This window comes from Perognathus longimembris, unplaced genomic scaffold, assembly GCF_023159225.1.
Source record: "Perognathus longimembris pacificus isolate PPM17 unplaced genomic scaffold, ASM2315922v1 HiC_scaffold_5359, whole genome shotgun sequence".
Classification (NCBI taxonomy): domain Eukaryota; kingdom Metazoa; phylum Chordata; class Mammalia; order Rodentia; family Heteromyidae; genus Perognathus; species Perognathus longimembris.
Window position 1 is genome coordinate 109,507 of NW_025960777.1, and position 9,141 is coordinate 118,647.

The window sequence follows — 9,141 nt, forward strand, 5'->3', positions numbered from 1 at the left end:
CCATGGCCGCCCGCCTCGCCCTCGCCGAGGACACAGCTGGTTTTCAGGGCACCGCGCCTGCCCTCCCGGGGCGGTGGGTTCGGGAGAAAATCTATCTCGGTGTCCGCATGTGTTCCCCTGGAGCGTGGGGAGGGCGGGGAGGGGGGAGGGGGCTCTGCTCTCCGCGGCTGCCCACCCACCTCTTCGCTGCTGGTCGGGTGAGCGGGAAGCCACGCTGCCCCGGAGGAGAAGATGGCGCCCTCCCCCCAGGGCCGGGAGGGCCGAGCTCTTCCCGGGTGACCTGGCCTCGGAGGAGGAGGAGGAGGAGGAGGTCGGGCCTGGGGCGGGTCGTGTGACTCGGGGCGTGGGGGGGGGCGCGCGGTCCCGTCCACCACGGAGGAGGAGGTCGGGCCTGGGGCGGGTCGTTCCAGGGAGGAATGGCTCCAGGACTCCGGGGACCCCCACCGAGGATACCCAGTCTTCCCACGACCCGGGGGTGCGGGCGTCGCCGTGCGGGAGCCAGGGGCGTAGACGCGCCCCCACAGAGCCGCCGGCGCCCCTCGAGGAGCGGGCCCCGCCCCCCGCCGGCCCCCGGGCACACCGCCTGTGCCGGACGGTCATCGTCCCCCGCAGCGGCCCCCGCGCCCGGCGCAGCCGTCCCTTCCTCCCCGGGCTTCTCGCCGCAGGGCCGTGGTCCCGGGCGGAAGGAGGGCCACGTGGCATCGGAGCGGACGGAGGGCGCTGCCCCCGGCTCGGGGCTGCCGGGACCCCGCCGCCGCCTCTGCAAAGGGCGGCTGTGCGCCCAGGGCGGGGCGGAGGCCAGGGCGGGGAGGATGGCTCCCCGAGGCCCGCAGAGAGCACAGCACGCGCACACACGGGGAGCGCGGCCCCCCACGGAGTGGCACGCGCATGGGAGTGTGGCACGCACACACAAGAGAGCGTGGCACACACAGGGAACGTGGCACACACACGGAACGTGGCACACACACGGAACGTGGCACACACGGAACGTGGCACACACACGGAACGTGGCACACACGGAACGTGGCGCACACACGGAACGTGGCACACACGGAACGTGGCGCACACACGGAACGTGGCACACACGGAACGTGGCACACACACGGAACGTGGCACACACAGGGAACGTGGCACACACACGGAACGTGGCACACACAGGGAACGTGGCACACACGGAACGTGGCACACACAGGGAACGTGGCACACACACGGAACGTGGCACACACAGGGAACGTGGCACACACGGAACGTGGCACACACAGGGAACGTGGCACACACACGGAACGTGGCACACACACGGAACGTGGCACCCCCGTGGCACTGCGGGGGAGCGTGGCCTGCGCAGGGGAAGGGGGTGGTACTGGGCCGTGGCCTTCCTGGGGGGCATGTCTGGCTTCCAGAACTCCAGCCTGTGGCTGGGGGAGGAGCGCTTGACGCCCGTCTGATGGCTGTGGGGCCGGCCCTGCTGGCCACGGCGGCCGCGGCAGGTTTCCACGGCCGGCACACTGCCCCTCCTCCTCTGCGCCCTGGTCTTCCTCTGTGGCGCCTGCCACGCGGGGCTCTGCGTGCTGCTACCTCTCGGCCACGGCTCTTCCCGCCGGCTGACCTCGTTCTTGACTGGGACGCGGAGGCGGGTGGGGCGTGGTGACATGGGGCGGGGCGGCGGTGACATGGGGCGGGGCGGCGGTGACATGGGGCGGGGCGGCGGTGACATGGGGCGGGGCGGCGGTGACATCGGGCGGGGCGGTGGTGACATGGGGCGGGGCGGCAGTGACATGGGGCGGGGTGGCGGTGACATGGGGCGGGGCAGCAGTGACATCGGGCAGGGTGACGGTGACATGGGGCGGGGCAGCAGTGACATCGGGCAGGGTGACGGTGACATGGGGTGGGGCGGCAGTGACATCGGGCGGGGCGGGTGGTGACATGGGGTGGGGCGGCGGTGACATCGGGCGGGGCGGCGGTGACATGGGGCAGGGCGGCGGTGACATCGGGCGGGGCGGCGGTGACATCGGGCGGGCGGCGGTGACATGGGGCGGGGCGGCGGTGACATGGGGCGGGGCAGCGGTGACATGGGCGGGGCGGCGGTGACATGGGGCAGGGCGGCGGTGACATCGGGCGGGGCGGCGGTGACATCGGGCGGGGCGGAGGTGACATGGGGCGGGGCGGCGGTGACATGGCCGGCCGGGCGCCCAGCGCGGAGGGGAGGGTGGTGGAGTTTGCCGGAGAAGAGGCCGCGCGTGGATGGCGGGGCCAGGGCTTGGCGGGGGCAGGCCTGGGTTCAAGGTCCACATCTGCTTCTCACGGAGGGAAGCGAGCCCGAGGCTCCTGTCTGTGAGCTGGGCGGGCCGGGCCGCCAGCCTCGGGGCCGGGAGGGCAGGCCGGTGGTGGTGAGCAGGCCGGTGCGGCGCCCGACACCCTGGCGCTGAGGGCGGTTAGAGGGGCAGATGGAGGCCCCGGCCCCCGGTTCTCAGCCCCGATTTGGAGGTGAGTTTCCCGGGGAACGGGGCCCGAGGGTGGAGGTGCCGTCAGGAGCAGCTCGGAGGGTGGGGTGCGGCTGTCGGCGCGGTGTTTTCCTTCCATCCATCTCCTGGAGACGCTTCCTTGCCAATCAGGGTGTTGGGAGGGCGTTGGGGAACAATGGGGCGCGTTGTCCCTGCTCCCCGCTGCGGGGCTCCGCGGGCAGAGCTCACTCAGCGTGGGATCCCGAGCCTGTGGGCCTGTGGCGCGAGGGCGGGGGCGGACCTCCCCGCCTCGGGAATGAGAAGCAGATTCTCGCCCGGGGCCGGCCCCCCCCCCCGTGGGTGTCCTGGGCCCTGCCCCGCGTGCTGGCCAGCCTTCCTGCCCCCGGAGGTGTCTGAGAACAAGCCGCCCGGGGGGTGAGGACAGCCCGGGCGGCGTGAATGACGGGGCGCCTTGTCGGGCTGGCTCATCCGGGGCCCCCGGGTCCCGCTGCCGTTTTATGTCTGGAGGGGTAGGTCTGCGGAGGAGGCCGCTGTCTGCCCCGGCCAGGGGCAAAGCCCCGGGGGGAACTCGGAGGGAGAGGAAGGGCAGGGGCCGCAGCCTGTGGCCTTTCCTCAGTGCCGGCCACGGGGCTGCGGCCTCGATGTCTCCTCTCTGGTCTCAGCCTCCTGTGGCAGGCGCGGGGAGTCCGTGTGGGGGCTGCAGGCTGGAGGGCCGGGAGCCTCGAGGCCTTCGGTGTGGAGGCTCCCCACCCCGGCGGTATCACTGTCACGCGGGGGGCCGAGCTGCAGCTCCTGGGGGGCCTCCGGCTTGCCCGGCAGGCTTCCTGCGGCCGGCGCCCCCTCCTCATTTCCGTGGCGATCCAGTCGGAGGTGAGCTGCAGACAGGGTCGTCTCCATCCTTCAGACTATTCGCTATTTCCGTGTGGCGTCCCTCTCTCTCTGCCCCCCCCCCCCGCTTCATCTTCTCCCAGCTCCTGGGCAGCACCGGGGCCTGGCCATGTGCTCAGTGCTCAGTGTCTCCCTCCTGGCCGGGTGCTCAGTGCTCAGTGTCTCCCTCCTGGCCTCGTACTCAGTGCTCAGTGTCTCCCTCCTGGCCGGGTGCTCAGTGCTCAGTGTCTCCTTCCTGGCCGGGTGCTCAGTGCTCGGTGCTCAGTGCTCAGTGTCTCCCTCCTGGCCGGGTGCTCAGTGCTCAGTGTCTCCCTCCTGGCCGGGTGCTCAGTGCTCAGTGTCTCCCTCCTGGCCTCGTACTCAGTGCTCAGTGTCTCCCTCCTGGCCTCGTACTCAGTGCTCAGTGTCTCCCTCCTGGCCGGGTGCTCAGTGCTCAGTGTCTCCCTCCTGGCCGGGTGCTCAGTGCTCAGTGTCTCCCTCCTGGCCTCGTACTCAGTGCTCAGTGTCTCCCTCCTGGCCGGGTGCTCAGTGCTCAGTGTCTCCCTCCTGGCCGGGTGCTCAGTGCTCAGTGTCTCCCTCCTGGCCGGGTGCTCAGTGCTCAGTGTCTCCCTCCTGGCCGGGTGCTCAGTGCTCAGTGTCTCCCTCCTGGCCGGGTGCTCAGTGCTCGGTGCTCAGTGCTCAGTGTCTCCCTCCTGGCCGCGTGCTCAGTGTCTTCCTCCTCTGTGAACCGGGTCCTCGCAGCCCCCAGCACGTGGAGCGAGGTGCGGCCCGCCATTTTGGACAGGTGGGGGGGGAGCCAGAGAGGCGGGGGGGGGGGGGAGGGTCGGGGGTAGCCGTGCTCTGCGCGGAGCTCTCTGGGGAGGAGGAGGAGGAGGAGGAGGCATCCCAGAGCTGGCTGGCGCCTGTCAGTCCGCACGGCCTGGGCCCGGCCCGGCGGGGGTCTGGTGGGGCAGGCAGGCGCTCCAGTCCCCTGCGTGGGGGAGGCCGGTGGGGGGACTGGAAGGCTGCTGACCCATCCAGTGACTCCTTCCCCGCCCTCGCCGACGTGGAGAGGTCAGAGGTCAGCAGGCAAAGGCCACGAGACGGGAAGGTGTGCAGGGACCGTTCCAGACGTCGAGAGCCCCTCTGTCGGCAGGCTGGGGGGGAGGGAGCAGCCACACCTCCGTCTCTGGGCAGCCGTCAGCGGCCAGAGGCCCTGGAGGGAGGACTCCCCGCATCTCTGCAGAGACCCAGGTAGGGGGGTACCTGGGATGGACCTCCGCCGGGAGCCCCGTGGGCCTCCTCCCACACGGAGAGATGCCGACTCCGTCGTGGGGCAGGCTGACCCCGAGAGGGCCACCGACGCCGGGCACTGGCCCAGGACCAGGCAGGGCTGGGCGCGCTGTTTAAGCGTGCTCGTGCCGTGATGTCACCTCTCAGAGCTGGGCTGCTGCGACCAGAGGCTGGAGTGGCCGTCTGGCTGGTGTGCTGACCGGCTGGGCCCTGCTCGCCATCTCCCGGTGACCGGGCCCCCCCGGATGACCCGAGGGTTCGGGCCGGGGCGGCCAGGAGGCTGGTCCAGGACCACCCCCCCCCAGGCTCCTCCCCCCAGCCGCCCCTGCCCAGCCCACCTCCAGAGAGGGGACACAGCCCCTGCTTGGGCGGCCAGGAACAAGCCCACTCCAAACATGGGCCTCAGCAGAGCCTCTTCCCACGGCCTTCTAGATAAATACAGCAGTGTTTAAGGAATCCGCAGGGAGGTGTTCTGGCCCGGAGGGAGGAAAGTTCTGGGCCCCTGTCTGAGTCGGGCTAGGATCTACTCGCTTCCAGAACAAATGGGAGCCACCGCCCCCCCCCCCCGGGTCAGCGGGGCCGGCTCCCGGCTCCCCCCGCGGGAGGAGGCTGCCCGGCCCGGCCTTGACCAGGCGCGGGACCCGGGAGGTGGCCGGAGCCCTGCTGGAGCGTGGGGCTTTGTGGAAAACCCGAGCCCACGAGCGCCCACAGAGGAAATTCCAGGGTAGGCTCCCGACAGCCTTGTGCTGGAAGGCAGCTGGTTACTTTGGCCCCAGCCCAACTCCCGCTCTCTTCTCCCCCTTGCCCTCCCACCCTGAACTTTCCTTCTTCCCTTAAAAAAAAAAAAGATCCTAACCAGAGAGAAGCCCGCAGGCACAGCGGAGTCAAGCAGAAGGAAACGTGGCGGGCCCCAGAGGGGTGCGGGGTGGCTGGGGCCTCCGCGGGGGCCCCCCCGCGCGCTCGCTGGTTAGACGGGCCGGGCCCCGGGCCGCGCCCGCCATCTTGAGAGCGCCTTACAGGAGGCCCGGGCGCTGGGGCCTGGCTTCCTCCTCCAGCAACCTGCAGCCCTACGAAGTGCGGGCTCTTACACGCGCGGGCCCTGTGGGGCCCCCCCGAGTGGAGACAGAGCCCTTCCAGCCCGTGGGGGCGTCCGTGGCTTCCCTTCCGGCCGGTGTCCCTGCGCACAGGGGGTCACCGCGGCCGTGGCACCGGGCCGCGCCCACCGCCGGCTCTCCGTGCTGCCTTGGTGTTCTCGGTCTCCGAGCCCGAGGAGTCCTGAAGCCCGCCCCTCCCCCCCCCGTGTGCCTCGGCTCCGTCCCCCGATAGGTCCAGGCCAGCACGCACACCACGTGTCCTCCTCCAGCTCCCCCAGACGGCTGAGGCGCACCACGTTGCTTTTTCTGTACGTGTTTTGGACGTGGAATAAAGCAACTCCGAACCTGTCCCTGCTGCCTCTTCTGGTGTCCCCACAGGAAACCCACCCCTGATGGCTGTTGTTACTAACACTCCCCCCCCCCAGATGAGGAAACTGAGGCTCAGAAAGCAGGGGCAGGAGCAGTGCCAAGGCCCCAACCCGCGCCCTGCCCCCGGCCTCTCGGGAGCGGAGGGCAGAGGACGGCACGGGGGCGGCCTGGCCAGGGGTCCCCCTCCTCTTCCTCTCCCTCCTCCCCTTCCTCACTGGCAGAGGGCGCCCATCCTGCCCGGTCCCTGCCGCGTGTTCGGGGATCCTGGTCCGCGGTGGCCCCCCAGTCCAGGGAGGCGTCGGTCTCCCGGGCACTGGAGGCAGCCCTGCAGATCTGGTGGCAGACGGTGCCGATCTGGTGTTACCGGTGCGGCGGAGGCGGGTCCTGTCCCCCCCCCCCCCCCCGGGCGACCGGCCTGCTGACCTGGGCGGGGGGGGGGGGGGGGCGCCGAGCCTGGGCCCGGCAGCACCGGCGCTCAGCGCGGGGTCCTTCGAGGGGCCTGTGAGGAGGGTGGGGAGGACGGGGAGGCCCTGGCCCCGTGGGGCCTCGTCTGCAGTGGTTCAGGACATGGGGCCCGCGTGGAGACTGCCGTCACTCAGGTCCTGTGGAGCAGGGAGGGGGGCGAGCGAGCGGCGTGGAGAGGCCACGGGAGGGAGCGGGCGTGGCCACGCATGGACCCCGAGGCAAGCCCTCGGAGGCGGCCTTCTCCAGCCCGACAGTCTATTAGCCGTAAAACGTGCGCGTCCATGATATCTTACCTGCTTGTGTCACGTGGCGTTGGTATCAAGTAGGGTATTTAAGACACGTCACGTGTGCACGCGTGCCTCGTGTGCTTTATGTGCTTCGTGCGTGTATTTACTAAGTATGGAAGATGTGCCACAAGCATCTCGGGCTTAGCATGTAGCCGTGGCGCTCCTCCCAGCTCTCCCGCGCCCGGCCTCGCCCCGCGCCCGGAGCAGAGCCCCGTTCCCGGCTGCCGGCTCGGGAGCCGCGTGGCTCCCCCGGGAGTCCTTCGGGGACGTGTCCGCGCGCCACGGTGTGTGTCACGCGCAGTGACTGGGTCTCGTTTGCAGAATCCAAGTCTGTGTCCTCTGAGTCTGAAGTGGGGGGGACGCCAAGCCCCGGGTGACCGGAAGCCAGGTGCGCCTGCCACACACGTCACCCCAGCTCCGCCCGCTCCGCTGCCTGGCCCCCGAGAGCCCCGGCGGTGCCGGGTGGGCCCGACGCGGTTGCCCAGGGCTCACGAGGGGTCTGTTCGGGGACCCCTGCCCACGCCGCGGGGCAGCCCACTCGCCGACGGGTCGGGGCTGCACGTTAAGATGTCGGCTGCGTGAGATCCTTCCTTTGCTTTCCCGCGGGCAGGCGGTTTCTAGACGCCCGGCTTGCAGCTGGGATCTGAAAATAGCACACACAACAGACACGAAGGAAGGAACGGCCGGCGGGCTTGTCGTCTCTCCCCGAGGCCACAGCCTAACCGGAGACGGGCGGCCGCCCGCAAACCCCGGCGCTCCCCGGAGGCGGCCCGCGAGGGGGGGGTGGGCTCTGGGCCCGCGCGGGGGGGGGGGGCTCTGGGCCCGCGCCAGCGCGCGGGGGGCACAGGTGCCGTCTCCTGCGAGTTCCGGCGTCTCGCCCTTCGGCGTCTGTAACCGGGACCCAGGCGCGTCTGGTGCGGTGGGCCACGTCCGAGAGGGAGGAAACCGCCCGCAGCCGGCGTTTCCCGGTTTGATTTCCCTCTCTAGGTCGTTGAAAGAATAAGTCGTACGGGAATCCCCCCCGCACCCCGGCCTCGGCGCTGGTGCTGACGCGCTTCGCCTGGTCTTTCTTTCGGAGCGCACGGGCAGCCCCACGCACGGAGCGTTAGACTGCCCCGGCTTTCTGCCCCGCGGGATGGATGAGCGGGACTCTAAAGTTCAGTGACGGGGGAGGAAGACGAGCGTGGGCGGGGTGACGAGCGTCCCGCGTGGGGCGCAGCTCGCGGAGGCGCTGCGGGCGCGTCCCTCCGTCGCCCCCTTCACGGATGGACGCCGAGCGCCGGGCGGCTGGCGGGACCCGGGCGGAGCCGAGAAGGACCGGCCGGCAGAGACGCCGCCGTCTGGGCCGCCCCAGCTCGGGGGCGCGCGGGGCGGCCGGGCCTGGCGTTGCGCGGACGGCGGCATCGGAGACGAAGGCCCGACGCGCGCGGCCCGGCGCCCCGGGGCTCACACCCCGGCCCCCCCAGCCGTGTCCGTGCTGAGCTGGAGTGGCTGGCCCACGCACCGCTCCCCGCCACGCAGGCGGCACCGGCCACGTTCCGAGTCTCGGACGGCTCGTGGGGGACCCAGCTCCGCGTGTCCGGTGTGGACTCGGGGCCGTCGCTCCCGCAGCCCTGGCCAGGCCCGGAGCGGGGCCTGAGCGCACGTCCAGGCCGTCTGTGAGCCGCACTGCCACCGATCTCTGGTGCTTGGTGTGTCGCCGGGCCACTTCTTGCTGGCGGTGCCAGCGGCTGCACCCGGGTACCCTGCAGGCAGGCAGAGTGTACGTCCACCCCCCCACCCCACCGCCACCCCTCCCCACACCGCCACCCCATCCCCACCGCCACCCCTCCCCCCACCGCCACCCCCCTACCGCCACCCCATCCCTACTGCCACCCCACCCACCGCCACCCCATCCCCACCGCCACCCCCCCTACCGCCACCCAATCCCCAGCGCCACCCCCCCCACCGCCACCCCTCCCCCCACCGCCACCCCATCCCCGGCGCCACCCCACCCCCCCCACCGCCACCCCATCCCCGGCGCCACCCCCCTCACCGCCACCCCTCCCCCCACCGCCCCCCCCCCGCACCAGCCCCAGGTGACTCCGCCGTGCTGGGGGCGGGGGCCGCTGTCCGCTTTTGAACTTCAGAGGAGGGACTGACGGCGCGGCTTTGTTTGCGTCTGGCAGATCACCGTGGCTCTGCCACCCACCATCGATCTGTTTTCAGGTTTGTTGTGTTTATTTTCATTGTTTCCACAATTAAGACTAGAACGGCTTTGCACGTTTGTTCCCCCCAGCCTCTCCATACAGATGTGCATTTCTC